Consider the following 14,776-nt stretch of genomic DNA (forward strand, 5'->3'; position numbering starts at 1 on the left):
CAGCTGTCTCATTCCAGCTGCATTCTGGAGCCCAGACCCCATCCAGCTCCTCAAGCTGCTGTCCAGTGCTGATGTGGAGTGCTGTCTGGGAACCATCGCCTTGCCCAAGTGCATCTAGAAGCCTTCCTAGAGTGTGGCTAAATCCATGTTGTTTACTGGGGTGTCCCTCCTTCTAGACTTATTAAATCCACTTTCCCTCCGTTAGAAATAAGGAAGTGAGTCAGAGCTGCCACTTCGGGCACCCAGGGACAATGAATGGCCCCCACAGTCCAGAGGGAATCCATAAACCAGAAAAGAAAATCAGGATCTGACTTCCTGGAGAAGCAGAGATGCTGCCAAATCTCTGTCCTAAGTTATCCAGTGGGTGGCCTACTGGGAACTTAATCATATTTGGGGTTTTTTTCCTGAAGTAATCTTCCCTATTTTTGGTTAGTGGGGTGTAACGCCTCTGGAAAGGAGGGGAGGTCAACTGGGGCGGTTCTGATGACTAAAACCCGATATGAGTTTGCAGGGGGTGCCCCAGACCGGGTAGTTTCAACAGAAATTTATTTTCTCGTGATTTTATTTATTTTTATTTTATTTTTTATGTTTTGAGACTGAGTCTCACTCTTTCATCCAGGCTAGAGTGCAGTGGTACGATCTCGGCTCACTGCAACCTCGGCCTCCCAGTTTCAAGCAATTGTCCTGCCTTAGCCTCCCAAGTAGCTGGGACTACAGGCATGCACCACCATGCCCGGATAATTTTTTGTATTTTAGTAGAGATGGGGTTTCACCATGTTGGCCAGGCTGGTCTCAAACTCCTGGCCTCAAGTGATCTGCCTGCCTCGGCTTCCCCAAGTGCTGGGATTACAGACATGAGCCACTGCACCCAGACCATTTTCTCATGATTTCAGAAGCTAGAAATGTAGGATCAAACTGTTGGCAGGGTTGGTTTTGTTGAGCCCTCTGTCCTTGGCCTGAAAATGGCCATCTTCTCCCTGTGTCTTCACAGGGTGCATGTACACATCTGTGTTCTCATCTCCTCTAGAAGGACACCGCTCATATTGGATTAGGGTCTACCCCTATGACTTCGGTTTGCCTTCATTACCCCTTTCAAAGTCCTATCTCTAAATACAGTCACACTGTGAAATACTGGGAGTTGGGACTTCAACATATGAATTTGAGGAGGTTGGAGAGATACATTTCAGCCCATAACAGACCCCACCCATTCCCCTTGGGAGAGGGTCAGCAAGTTCAGCATGCCCCTAGGGCTGGGCTTTATTGTCCTGGAAGATCCACAAGTCCTGTCATGGGAGTCGAGAATCAGAAGGAGCCCTTCTGTGCAAGACGGTCTCAAGGAGGAGAGAGGCAGTGCCCTGAGAGGGAGGGTGGGCGGAGGGAAGAGGAAGGGGCACTGAATTGGGGAAAAGATGCCTGGTCACCACGTTTTAACAGGGATATGAATAAATTCATTGTGCCTAAAGAAGATGAACGGACTGTGAAAAAGCCTTCAAAATCACAAGGGACATTTAGCTAGAAGAGGAAAAGACATACGGATTAAAGGTCTCTGTTTTCACCTCCCTGAAGAAAGGTAATCAATGTGCCCCAGAGGACAGAACCAGGACTTGTGGGTAGAAAGCAAAGAGAGGCATGCTTCAACTGCAAGAAAATAAAAGTGTTCCAAGCAGTGAAATATTTGACCTTGGAGTAAACTGCTATAATAAGTAGTATGCTCCCTTCACTCACAGTATTTCAGTCGGGCTGAAAGATCATCAGGGTGCTTAGAGGAGAAGTTTTCATGCACTTCTCAAATTCTATGATGCTCCAGATCAGAGGGTTGGACAAAATAATTGTGCTTAAAACCTGCCCTTGTGGTCCTCTTGTCTCATATAACACTTAGCAATCTCTCTCTTCGCAGACTGGCTGAAATGCAATGAGAGTGCCTGATGACACATAATTTTTGGCACAGAATTCACGACATTCATCTCAAATGTCCAAGCTACTACTATAAATTAACAGATCTTCACACACGCACACACACACACACACATAGCTCATCTCAAAAGTGTGAGAGAACTTCCGAACCATGTGAGAAAACCAAGGCTTTTGGAAGAATATGGCTCTGCGTCTGTCAAGTCAGGAATCCATCCTTCTAGAAGGGCACGGTAGTCAGAGGAAAGTCCCCTCTCCTCTAACACACACACGTTGATGTCCACCTCCTAATTCCCAGCACCTGTGAATATGGTACCTTACAAGGCAAAAGGGACTTTGTAGGAATGATTAAGGTGAAGGAGTCTTAGATGGGTGACATTCCCCTAGGTTATTTTGCTCCTCCAGTCAAATCATGTGAGTCCTCACAAGCAGAGATGCCTCTCCTGACTGCAGTCAGAGAACCAGAGAGGCGCAGCAGGAGAAGAACTTGGCCACAAGCCAAGGAATGCAGGAAGCCTCTAGAAGCTGGAAAGGGCAAGATGATGGATTCCCCCCTAGAGCTTCCAGAAAAGATGCACCATGTCAACATTCTGATCTTAGCCCAGTGAGACCGACATGGGACTTCTCTTCTCTAGGACTGCAAGATAAATTAAATACATTTGCATTTTTAAACCACTTGTGATAATTTATTAGAGCAGCAATAGAAAACTGATACAAAGAGTCAGGCACTCTGAAATCATAAAACAAGGATTCAACTCCCAGTCGGCAGAGTCCTAGCTGTGCAAACTTGAGCCAATTAATTAACCTCTCTGGATCTCAATCGGCTGCAAATGGGGCCGTTCGCTACTCTCAAAGGGCTGATGTAAGTGTTACCATAGATAATAAACCACTAGTAACATGTCTGGCACAGACAGCCCAGCGGATGTTCCCGTCTCTTCTTTTCCACCTTATTTGCTCCTAGCCTACTGTGTTATCTGCGTCATTGCTCCTTGGGAAATGAGGAAACTGGGTTCCAGGTTAGGCCGAAGATAGGCACAATAACATGCAGCTGATGAGGGTTAAAGTGGGGTTTGCAGTCTGGCTTCAGGAAGCCCCACTTGGAGGCCTGCTCACAGAGCAGCCAGAGCAAATCCCAGCCACAGCACAAAGGGCTCCAGGAACCACATTCTTAGAGATCAGTCCAGGAGGTGCCCTGGGGGCAGTGGCCAATGATAATCAGGAGCATAGGCTGTGGGACTATACTAGCTCAAGGGCTAAGATTTCCCTAGGGTCAAGGTGTTCTGATTCAACTGGACTGCCCCCGGCCCCCAGGCTTCATACAGGGTGCTGGTGAGGAATTGTTCAGGTGTGCAGGAATGCGGGGAGGTGTCTACTGGTGATCTGAGCAGTAAGAGCAGCCTCTGAGGGGGTGATATTTTTAAAAAACAGGATCTTGCTGTGTCACCCAGGCTGGAGTGCAGTGGCTCCATCACAGCTCACTGCAACCTTGAACTCCTGGACTCAAGCTGTCTTCCCTGCCCCCACCCTCCCCCTTCCCCACCCCCCCCCCTCCACCCCAGCCTCCCAAGCAGCTAGGACCACTCGGGACCTATGCCACCATGCCTGGCTAATTTTTTTTTTTTTTTTTTGTACAGACAGTCTCACTTTGTGGCCAAGGCTGGGGTGACCCTGCTAATGGAGCTGGCAATGAACTGCATTCTGGAAGCTCAAGCAGTCACCCTCGTCCAGGTGAGCCTGGAAAGTGTCATCACTGACATCGCAGGTCAGAGCAATTGAATAAACTGTGGAATTCCTGCTGTGACTCTGTTAGGCTGCAGGATCCAGGATCCACCACCCTTATCTAGTTCCAAAACTTTTTATCACCCCGTAAGGAAACCCTGTACCCAGAAAGCAATCATAGCCCTTTGACCCCATCCCCTGACAACCACTAACCTGCTTTCTGTCTCTATAGGTTTGCCTATTCTGGATATTTCACATAAATGGACTCATATGGTATGTGGCCTGTGGTGTGTCTTCTTGCACTTAGCGTAATGTCTTGGAGGTTCATCCACATTGTGGCATGCATCAGTACTTCATTCCTTGATGTGGCTGAGTCCTATTTCATTATACTTAATTTTTTTAACAAGATGTTCCACATTTTCATCTTGCACCGGGCTCTGAAATTATGCTGGTCTTACGAAGCTCTCTTACGGGGTTGCAGAAACTGGTCACTCTCAAGTGGACCCTTGCCTCCCCGCCCTCCTCTCTCCATGCACCCTCCACTGTGCAGCCAAAATGGTCTTCCTTGGACGAAGCCTAAGCATATCATCTCTGTACTTAAAATCCTCCTGTGACTGACACCCATCGCCCTCACCCCTACCATATCTCGGCCCCTTGGCTAAAGGATCCAGCCCTACAAAGGAGCCAGGCTGTAGGGAACCTCCATGCCTTCGCCCATGCTGCCACTCAGCCTGGAAGGCCCTCCCCCCACTGCCCCCACTTCTTCTCACAAATTGACTCCAATACGGTAACTCTATGATTCTAAGGTCCTCATCCTCAAGAATGAGGTGAATGGTTAAAGGGCCCTTAGCTCGCTAATGACAAAGATGCAATTTGCTTCAAAGCTGACCTTCAGGAAGGAGGACTAAAAAAAATAGATGAGTCAATTTAATCTTCTGCACTGACACTTCCAGGGACCATAGAATGAACTTACAAGGGAACTTATGTAACCAATGAGATATAAATAAGCACAATAAAGTATTCTTGCTTCTGTCCAGCTTAATGGCCAAGAAACTAATTGTCAGAAATCGGAAAGGAGCTGAAATAAATATGGGTAGAGTGCTGCTTGATATTATGAAGAAACCTGGCCCAAAAAGTAAAGGCAGGGACACAGATAGGGGATGTCCAGCTGTCCAGTGGGCAATTTTTCATTGTGGTCATGAACTTTTTTCTGAGACATAGTTTTTTGCTCTTGTTGCCCAGGCTAGAGTGCAATGGCACAATCTCGGCTAAATGCAACCTCCGCCTCCCGGGTTCAAGCGATTCTCCTGCCTCAGCCTCCCGAGTAGCTAGGATTACATGCATGTGCCACCACACCTGGCTAATTTTGTATTTTTAGTAGAGATGGGGTTTCTCCATGTTGGTCAGGCTGGTCTTGAACTCCCGACCTCAGGTGATCCGCCCATCTCGGCCTCCCAAAGTGCTGGGATTACAGGCATGGGCCACCGTGCCCAGCGCTCATGAACTTCTCTGCTTTCTCACATAAACCATCATTAAACAGTAGCTGGCACCACCTGGATGCCACTTCCTGCCAAGAGTCATGAGGGCATGGTGTGCAGGGGACAGTGGGGACCCTAAGGTCTAGTGCTCATCCATCTGGCTTGTCCTCTCAGTAGCAATGTCCTCTAGGGCCAAGGACTCCTGACACCAGAACCTCAACTGACAGCAGTTGCATCACAGGTCAGTCTTTGTGGCTGGGCACAAACCTGCAGGCTGGACTTCCCAGCTGTCAAGGCCACCCCCTGGCCCCTCTGTCCTCCCCTCCTCTCTCACCTGGCCCCGGATCCCCACCTCCAAGATCTTGCTCTGTCTGGGCGATCATCTCCTATCTTCAGTCTTTCCCTCCCCAAGATTCCTTCTTGCCCACCCTTGAAGGTGCACATCTCCCGATGTGAGCAAAAGCCCCGCCTTGACTCTGCCTCTCTCCCAAGCCAGTAGCTCCTTTCCATCTTTGACCACCCCCTATCACCAAACACAGTCCATCCTTCCTCACCTCCCTGCAGGCTGCCCAGCTCCAGCCTCACACCCCACAGTCCTTCATCTACAGAACAATACGATCCCTCTGAAACATATCTGGACCACCACTGCCCTGCCTGAACCTCCCAGGAGACTTTCACTACCCCCAGAAGAGGGCAAGTCTCAAGCTGGGCATTCAAGGACCATATTGACCTGGCCGCCCTCACTTCTTGGCCGTCAGACACCCTGCAGCCACTCCTCCCCCACTTTTGGCCTTCAACCTCTCTGAGTCTCTGTTTCCCCATCTATGAGGTGAGTGGTTTGGACCAGCTAATCCCTGAGGCTCCTCCACGGTTCTAAAAGGGAAACACAGCACACACACATGCGCGCGCGCACATATATACACACACACACACACACATACACACACACACACACACGTGGGCACACACCACTTAGGCTTTGTTCTGAGTACCTAAGTGCCTCCCATAGAAAACTCAAGAACAGGAGGTGAGGATCCCAGCGGAAGCAGTGGGCGCATTCTCTCTCGTGCTTTTTTTCTCTCTGCTTTCAATGTATTTTACCATCTTCTGAACAAAAATAGCCTGTTTGATTCCCTATGGGAAAAAATAGAAAAGAAGATAAGAGTCAAATTAGTGTCCACTCTCATCAAATTTTTTTTTAATGGAAAGAGAAGGAGATAAAAAGCAAAAAGGTAGAGACATCAGGCCCACAACTCAACCAGAAAACTTAGCTGCCCATGGCTGGAGATCCAGATGGGGCCAGAGAAACTAGGAAAGTTGAGGCAGGGATAAATCCTTGCCTAAGGTCTGGGCTCCCTACTGGGACCCTGCTAAGAGGTATCATAAGTCATATATATATATATATACTTTAAGTTCTGGGATACATGCGTGGAACATGCAGGTTTGTTACATAGGTATGCACGTGCCATGGTAGTTTGCTGCACCCATCAACCCGTCATCTACGTTAGGTATTTCTCCTAATGCTATCCCTCCCCTAGCCCCCCAACCCCTGACAGGCCCAGGTGTATGATGTCCCCCTGTGTCCACGTGTTCTCATTGTTCAATTCCCACTTATAAGTGAGAACATGAGTGTTTGGTTGAACTCATCCTTCTTCATGGCTGCATAGTATTCCATGGTGTATATGTGCCACATTTTCTTTATCCAGTCTATCACTGATGGGCATTTGGGTTGGTTACAAGTCTTTGCTATTGTGAACAGTGCTGCAACAAACATACATTTGCATGTGTCTTTATGGTAGAATGATTTATAATCCTTTGGGTATATACCCAGTAATGAGATGGCTGGGTCAAATGGTATTTCTGGTTCTAGATCCTTGAGGAATCGCCACAGTTCTTCCACAATGGTTGAACTAATTTACACTCCCACCAACAGTGTAAAAGCATTCCTATTTCTCCACGTCCTCTCCAGCACCTGTTGTTTCCTGCTTTTTTTAATTTTTAAATTATTTTTATTATTATTTGTTTTACCATATCTTTATGGGATACATGAGATGTTTTGATACAGGCATGCCATGTGAAATAAACACATCCTGACTTTTTAATGATCGCCATTCTAACTGGCATGAGACAGTATCTCATTGTGGTTTTGGTTTGCATTTCTCTAATGACAGTGATGATGAGCTTTTTGTCATATGTTTGTTGGCCACATAAATGTCTCCTTTTGAGAAGTATCTGTTCATATCCTTTGGCTGCTTTTTGATGGGGTTGTTTTTTTCTTGTAAATTTGTTTAACTTCCTTGTAGATTCTGGATATTAGCCCTTTGTCAGATGGACAGATTGCAAAAATTTTCTCCCATCCTATAAGTTGCCTGTTTACTCTGATGATAAAGAGCTTCTGCACAGCAAAAGAGTCACCTATTTTTTAGAGCAACACTGACACACATCAGCTCAGACGTAGAACCATTCCTTCTCTCTTGGTTTATCAGATAGGACCAAGAGCTCGCCTGCCAGTGGGTGGACCAATTCTCAAAATATAAAGTATATAATTCTTTATACTGGAGAAAGAGTTCAGCATATCTTGTTCTCTTCTTGGTCCTCGCAGTTGCACTGATGTATGTCTGGCCTTCTGGGGAAGAAAGAAGATTGAGAAGGTGTTTTGGGGTCCCTGGAGGACTGGGACCCTGATTGTTACCTCCGGGTAGTGGGATAGGGGATGTGCAATGAGGAAAGGAGTCTTTCACTCTTGTACTTTGTTCACATCTTAATTATTTTATTCTTTTGCAATTAACATGCTGTAGTTGGCTTGAGTTTTTGTTTTATTTTGTTTGCTTGTTTTTTTAACATACACAGAGATGACAGGCGAAGTTTTATTTTCAAGGTTCTTCAAAGAAACAAATCAATTCTGGAAGGCCAAATTAACTTGCTGGCCATCTCCAGTTTGTTAAACTACAGTCAATAACAGGGGCTGGCAAACCATGACACACAAGCCAAACCCAGCCTGCCGTTTGTTTTTATAACTCCTGCAAATTGAGTGTTTTTTTATATTTTAATGCCTCTTTTTAAATAAAGAAATCTATCTCATAATATGACATGTGAAAATATGAAATTCAAATTTCAGTGCTCATAAAGTTTTATTGGAACATAGCCATGCACATTCATTTACACATTGCCAATGGCTGCTATTGCACTCCAATCAGGAAAGACTATATGGCCCATAAAGCTAAAAATATTTACTATTTGGCCTGTACAGAGTTTGCCAATCCCAACAACATCCTGTTGTCTCAGGTCTTGAAGAGTTAAGAATACATTAAATCATATATTTAATCAAACATCTTGAGTATATTTTTGAGGAACTGTATTGGAAACATTACTTAAGGACTTCATAGTGTTTTCTTCTCTGTAAATTTTTCACTATGGAAATTTTTTAACATATTCAATAGTACACAGAATAGTATAATGATCCCCATATACTCACCATCCAGCTTCAACAATTATTATAGTATTAATATTATTTTGATTAACATCAATTTATGGCAGACCTAGTTTTAATGATACCCCACCCACTTACCTTTCCTGCATTATTTTGAAGCAAATTTCAGACAGGATATAATTTCATCTGTAAATATTTCACAGCAAACACTGTTTTAAAATAAAATTTTACAACCAGAAGGAGACGGTGACAAAGTTGTGCGTAATAAGGAATTTGCAGCAGAAGAGTCATGAGCCCATGGAGGAAGGGGGTGTGGGTGGAAGACACACTTTAAAACTGATTGAGAAATGCACGTGTGGCACACCACATCTTCCAAGCAAAACTCCTGGCTGATAGACAATCACCAGCCATGGGAATAGGAATGTCTCTCCCCCATCTATTGTGATCAATGCCAAGAAAAGGCCGGGTGCGGTGGCTTACGCCTGTAATCCCAGCACTTTGGGAGGCCGAGATGGGTGGATCGCCTGAGGTCAGGAGTTCAAGACCACCCTGACCAACATGGTGAAACCATGTCTCTACTAAAAATATAAAATTAGCCAGGTGTGGTGACGCATGCCTGTAATCCCAGCTACTCGGGAAGCTGAGGTAGGAGAATCGCTTGAACCCAGGATGCAGAGGTTGCAGTGAGCCAAGATTGTGCCATTGTACTCCAGCCTGGGTGACAAGAGCAAAACTCTTGTCTCAAAAAAAAGCCAAGTAAAATGGTTGGAGCAAGGGACAAGGAAAGGGAGCCTGTTCATATAATTAAAGACTGGGAAGGAGATAGACAAGCTGTCAGCTTCATGAGTTCCTGAAAGCTGGGTGGGTCACCCTGGCAGTGAGTGATGTCTGATCTTTCTCTTCCTTTAATAGCCAGGGTCAACCCTGAACAAAGGAGAAGCAAGCTGCCTTTGTGAGTCCAGGCTCCCTCTTTGGACTTTTTCCCCTCTGTCACCCCAAGAACCCAAAAGACATAGGGGAAATAAGGAAGAAAGAGAAGAGTCACATCAACGGTCAGGACTGCAGGAGAGGTAAGTGACCTTAAGAGAAGAGGCAGCATTGAAAAGGGAGGAGGAGGCCAGAGGCCGGGTGTGGTGGCTCACACCTGTAATCCCAGCACTTTGGGAGGCCAAGGCAGGCAGATAACGAGGTCAGGAGTTCGAGACCAGCCTGGCCAATATGGTGACAACCCATCTCTACTAAAAATACAAAAATTAGCCGGGCATGGTGGCGTGCACCTGTAGTCCCAGCTACTCAGGAGGCTGAGGCAGAAAAATCACTTGAATCGAGGAGGCAGAGGTTGCAGTGAGCCGAGATCACACCACCACACTCCAGCCTAGGCAACAGAGCGAGACTCCAACTCAAAAAAGAAAAAGAAATGGGAGGAGGAGAAGCAGGAGCAAGAGAAGAGGAAGGAAGCTTCCCAGGGGGGATCAGGCCCACCAGGCAGTGCACTCTGTTTACAGAGGGACAAATTAACCAGATTAGAATCCTGAGAGCCAAGTTTACATGTCAACATGGCCAGGTAATAGTACCGTTAGTCAATCAGACATTAATCTGAGGGTTGCTGGGGAGATATTTTGTACAGGTGGTTAACATCTACAATCAGTTGGCTTGAAAGAAAGGAGATTATCCTACATAAGGTGGGTGGATGTCATCCAATCAATTGAAAGGTCTTAAGAGCAAAATTGAGGTTTCCTAAAGAAAGAAATTCTGCCTCAAGACTGCAACATCAGCTTCTGCCCAAGAGTTTCCAGTCTTCCAGCCTGCCCTACAGATTTCAGACTTGCCAGGCCCCACAATCATGTGTGTCAGTTCCTTGAAATAAATTTCTTCATATATATATATATATATATACACACACACACACACACACAGAGTATATTTACTGATTCTGTTTCTCTGGATAACTGACACATATCCTTAATCTTTCTCTCCCCTCTCTGACTCTATACAGTTGTGATAATAATAATTAATAATGGCCAGGCACAGTGGCTCACATCTGTAATCCCAGCACTTTGGGAGGCAGGAGATTGCTTGAGCCTAGAAGTTTGAGACTAGCCTGGACACTATGATAGCATGTCTATGCTATCATAGACCCATCTCTAAAAAAACAAAAAACAAAAAAAAAAAAGAAAAAAAAAAAGAGGAAAAAAAGAAAACAATAAGTAATAATACCCAACATTTATTGAGTACTTACTATGTGCCAATGTGCCAGATAGTGTTTTCAGTGCTTTACCTATATTAACTCACCTAATCCTCACAATTGCTCCATGAGAATATTATTGTGCCCGTTTTACAGATGAAGAAACTGAGGCACAGAAGGGAGATCACTGTGAGCCTATAGCAAAAGGCTAATGGAGCCTGGGAACAAGGGCAAAAAGGGCATTTGTTCCTTCACTGCAGGCTCACCTAAGGTCTAGAGTGCAGTTCTCTACCCCCACTGGAGGCAAGAGGATATATCCTTGGACACAGGGTAGACAGGAAGAAAATCATCAAAAACCAAAGCAGATTGTACTAAATCTTTCTGATTCTAGCATAGCAGCATCAACAGAGCACAAAGTCATCTCAATAAATTATCCCATCACATTTTTTATACCACAGTGAACATTTTAATATAGTAAATCTTTCCATTTTCTTATTTACACTTTCCTTATTTTATCTTATTGATGTTGTGCTTGAGGAGTTCCTAATTCAAAGATACCTGACTCAAGCCTTGTTACTAGGGGAGAGGGAGTGAGAAGACGCTGCAAACGTCCAGAGAAGCAGACAGATAGTCCACGATGCCAAAGAATCTTTGCTGGAGGAACTGCATCAGGCGGGGCCTGAGAACCGGTGGTTTCTCGCCAGCATCCGTCATCCGGCTGTTTCTCAGCTCCGGCTCCAATCTGGAGACCGAGCCATGCCTGTGGATGCTTCCCAAGAAGGCTCTGGTGGGGTGGGGTGGAATTTTTTTTCTCCCTCCTCTCCCTTGAAAACATATTTGACTGCTTTGCAATCCAAACGCAAACAGCCTGACAATGTGCTGAAGTGCCCCGAAATGCAGGGAGCTGGGCCATAGAGAGGTTCAGAGGAGGGATTCCTCCTGCAAGGCCCTTGGACAGGAGAGCCAGGGGGTCTCTCAATAAGGGGGCCGGCCTGCGGGAGGACCTTGGGAATACGTTCTAATTTTCTAATACAGGAAACTGGAAGAGCCAAATGCCTTGGGAAAGAAGGGTTTGTTTTTTAAACTGGGAGCCTCATACATATATATGATATTAATATTTTATCCTATAAGAAAAGTCTACAGTTGGGGGAAGGCAGTGGGGGTGGGGGGCAAACCCTAACACAACATGTGCCATGGTGACTGCTGGAAATGCAGCCCACTGGGCACACAACCCAAGGGCTCTGCGTGCATGGTGCCCCTAGGCTGGGAGTGGGCTTTGGGTGAGCTGTCTGTTCTGCCGGCCAGGTTCTCACACCACCCTCCAGCCAGCAGAACCTAGGGATATCTGAAAAAATGTCCCCTCAGCACGCTTCTCTTCAGCCCCTCGATTGCCCCTAAGCTCTTCCCACCATGCTTTTCAACCATCCCTTCTTTTCCTTTCTACCCAGGATACTGTTCTTTGAAGCTTCACGGTTAAGCCAGACTGTGTCCCACTGGTCTCTTGGCGGGAGGGTCTCCCCAGTAGAGCTCCCTGAGAGGGACTTTACCCTGGGAAGTTCAGTCTGAGGAGATTCCATCCCATCCAGCTGGTCTTCCCCTCCCCTCCCCTCCCTTTCCTCTTCTCCCTCTCCTAACACTCACTGACAATCTACTCTTAGCAGGCACTGCTCTCAGGGCTGGAGAAATAGGAATAAACAAGGCAGACCAGGTCCATGCTCTTCTTAATCATTTGTTTTTTGGGGGTGTGAAAAGTTAAAGTAGAGGTTCCTCTTCAAAGAGACTTTCCTGTCTAATTAAGAATAAATAATAACTTCTCTTAGAAGCAAAATTTACTCAAAGACCTGTGCTAACATTATTAGGTATCTGCTAGCTGTAATAAAGAAATCAACGTACTTTGTGTTCTTTGCTCCCACAATTTGCCCTGGCATGCTTAATACTAGTCCATGCAACATTAGGTCATAGTCTGTTTGTCTTCCTTCTTTGGAGGTGTTTTTACCTTTCTCAGCATTCCACAAGTTACTTCCTCCTTCCTTTGTTCTCCTCTGCCTTTGCCTCTTTTAGAAAGTTCCAAGTTGCTAGCCAATCGGGACACACACAGAATGTGAGGTCCCATTCTAGCCAATGGAAACCAGGCACAACAGTAGGGTGGACACGTCAGGTTATAAATAACCCTGTCTCCTTTGTTCAGTGTACTCTCATGGCAAAACTACTGGCGAGTGTACCCTTTCTGCAAAAGGTAAAAATTGCCTTGCTGAGAAAATTAAATTGATGTTCAAGTGCTATTTCTTTATGGCACTGGGGAATAAGCATTTCAAACAGGGGCTTTGGGGGGGGTTATTTTATTTATTTTTTGTCAGAACATATTATTAATTTGTTTATGCAACAAATATTTACTGAGCACCTACTCTGGGCCAGCCACTGTTCCAGGTCTTGGGGATACAGAATTGAACAAACAGAACAAAAATCCCTGCCCTGGTAGAGTTTGCATTCTATGAAGACATTAAATCAATCATGACAAAAATTATTCATTCCCAGTGTGTAGCTGTGACCATGGAATAGCACAGGGTGTTAGCTCAGGACAGAAAAAAATCCAGCCCGATCACCCCACAGGAACTGCTTTAATTGAGGCTTCCTGGAAGGGGAGTCACCTAGGAGAAGGGGAGGGTGATATCATTTGGATGTCCCACCCAAATCGCATGCTGAAATGTAAACCCCAGTGTTGGAGGTGGGACCTGGTGAGGTGTCTGGGTCATGGGGGCTTGGTCCTGTCCTCTCGATAGTGAATTGTCATGAGATCTGGTCATTTAAAAGTGAGTGGTACCCCCTCTCCACCCTGCCACACACACACACTCTCTCTCGCTCCTACTTTCGCCATGTAATGTGCCTGCTCCCACTTCACCTTCTGCTGTGAGTAAAAGTTCTCTGAGGCCTCCCTAGAAGCTGAGCAGATGCCAGCACCATCTACAGCCTACAAAACTGTGAACCAATTAAACTTTTTTCTTTTATATAAATTATCCAGCCTCCGGTGTTTATTTATAGCAACCCAAGAACCACCTAACACAGAGGGTAAGGAGAAGGGCTCCAGGCAGAGATTCTGGAGATGGAAGACAGGATCATTTGGAACTGAAAGAAGAATGGCGTGAGAGAACCTAGGAAGAAAGCTGAGGGGTGGGCAAGGCTCAGCCACACACAGCCTGGTAACCGAGGATTCGCGTCTTTGTCCTCAAAACAGCAGGGAGCCACAGAAGTGTTTTAAGCATGGGAGGGACACTATGAGGTGTGTGTTTATAAAACATGGTGCTGGTGGCTGGGCAGAGAAAAATGGCAGGAGGGACAGAGTAAAAGCAGAAAGACAAAGGCAGAGCTAGGGCAGGAGCTGGGGAGGTGGTGGTGGTTTCGAATACAGTAAAGGCTGTGAAGATGGAGAGAAAAAAATGGAGGGAAATTTGAGAAGTAGGCCTCACTGGTAAGGAAACTCACTGTCTTTATTTTGCTGTGGTTGCTGTAACAGAGTACCATGGACTGGGTGGCTTAAACTGCAGAAATTCACCATTTCACAGTTCTGGAAGTTAGAAGTCCAAAATCAAGGTGTCAGGCAGGATCGGTTCCTTCTTAGGGCCAGCAGGGAAGGAGCTGTCCCAGGCCTCCTTCATTGGCTTGGAGGTAGACATTTTCCTATTCTTTTGGCCTCCCCTCTGGCTGCATGTCTATCTGTCTCCAAATTTCACCTGTTTATAAGAATACCAGTCATCTTGGATTGGAGCCCACCTTCATTTTAACTGGAAGGACCTTATCTCCAAATAAGGTCACATTATGAGGGACGGGGAATTAGGACTTCAACATATGAATTTGGGGAGGACACAATTTAATCCATAATGTGGGGTCCTAATAAGTAAACAACAATACAGAAGGGGCTGCAGGTTTCAGGGGAACAATCATTCTGAGAGACAGATCATCACAGACAACCCACTGCCACAACATCCTGTTCCCAAATCCTCATTCCGCATGTAGCCTCAGCAGCATGACCTTACCTGCACACCTTATCTGCACATA

This window comes from Gorilla gorilla, chromosome 21 (assembly GCF_029281585.2).
Source record: "Gorilla gorilla gorilla isolate KB3781 chromosome 21, NHGRI_mGorGor1-v2.1_pri, whole genome shotgun sequence".
Classification (NCBI taxonomy): domain Eukaryota; kingdom Metazoa; phylum Chordata; class Mammalia; order Primates; family Hominidae; genus Gorilla; species Gorilla gorilla.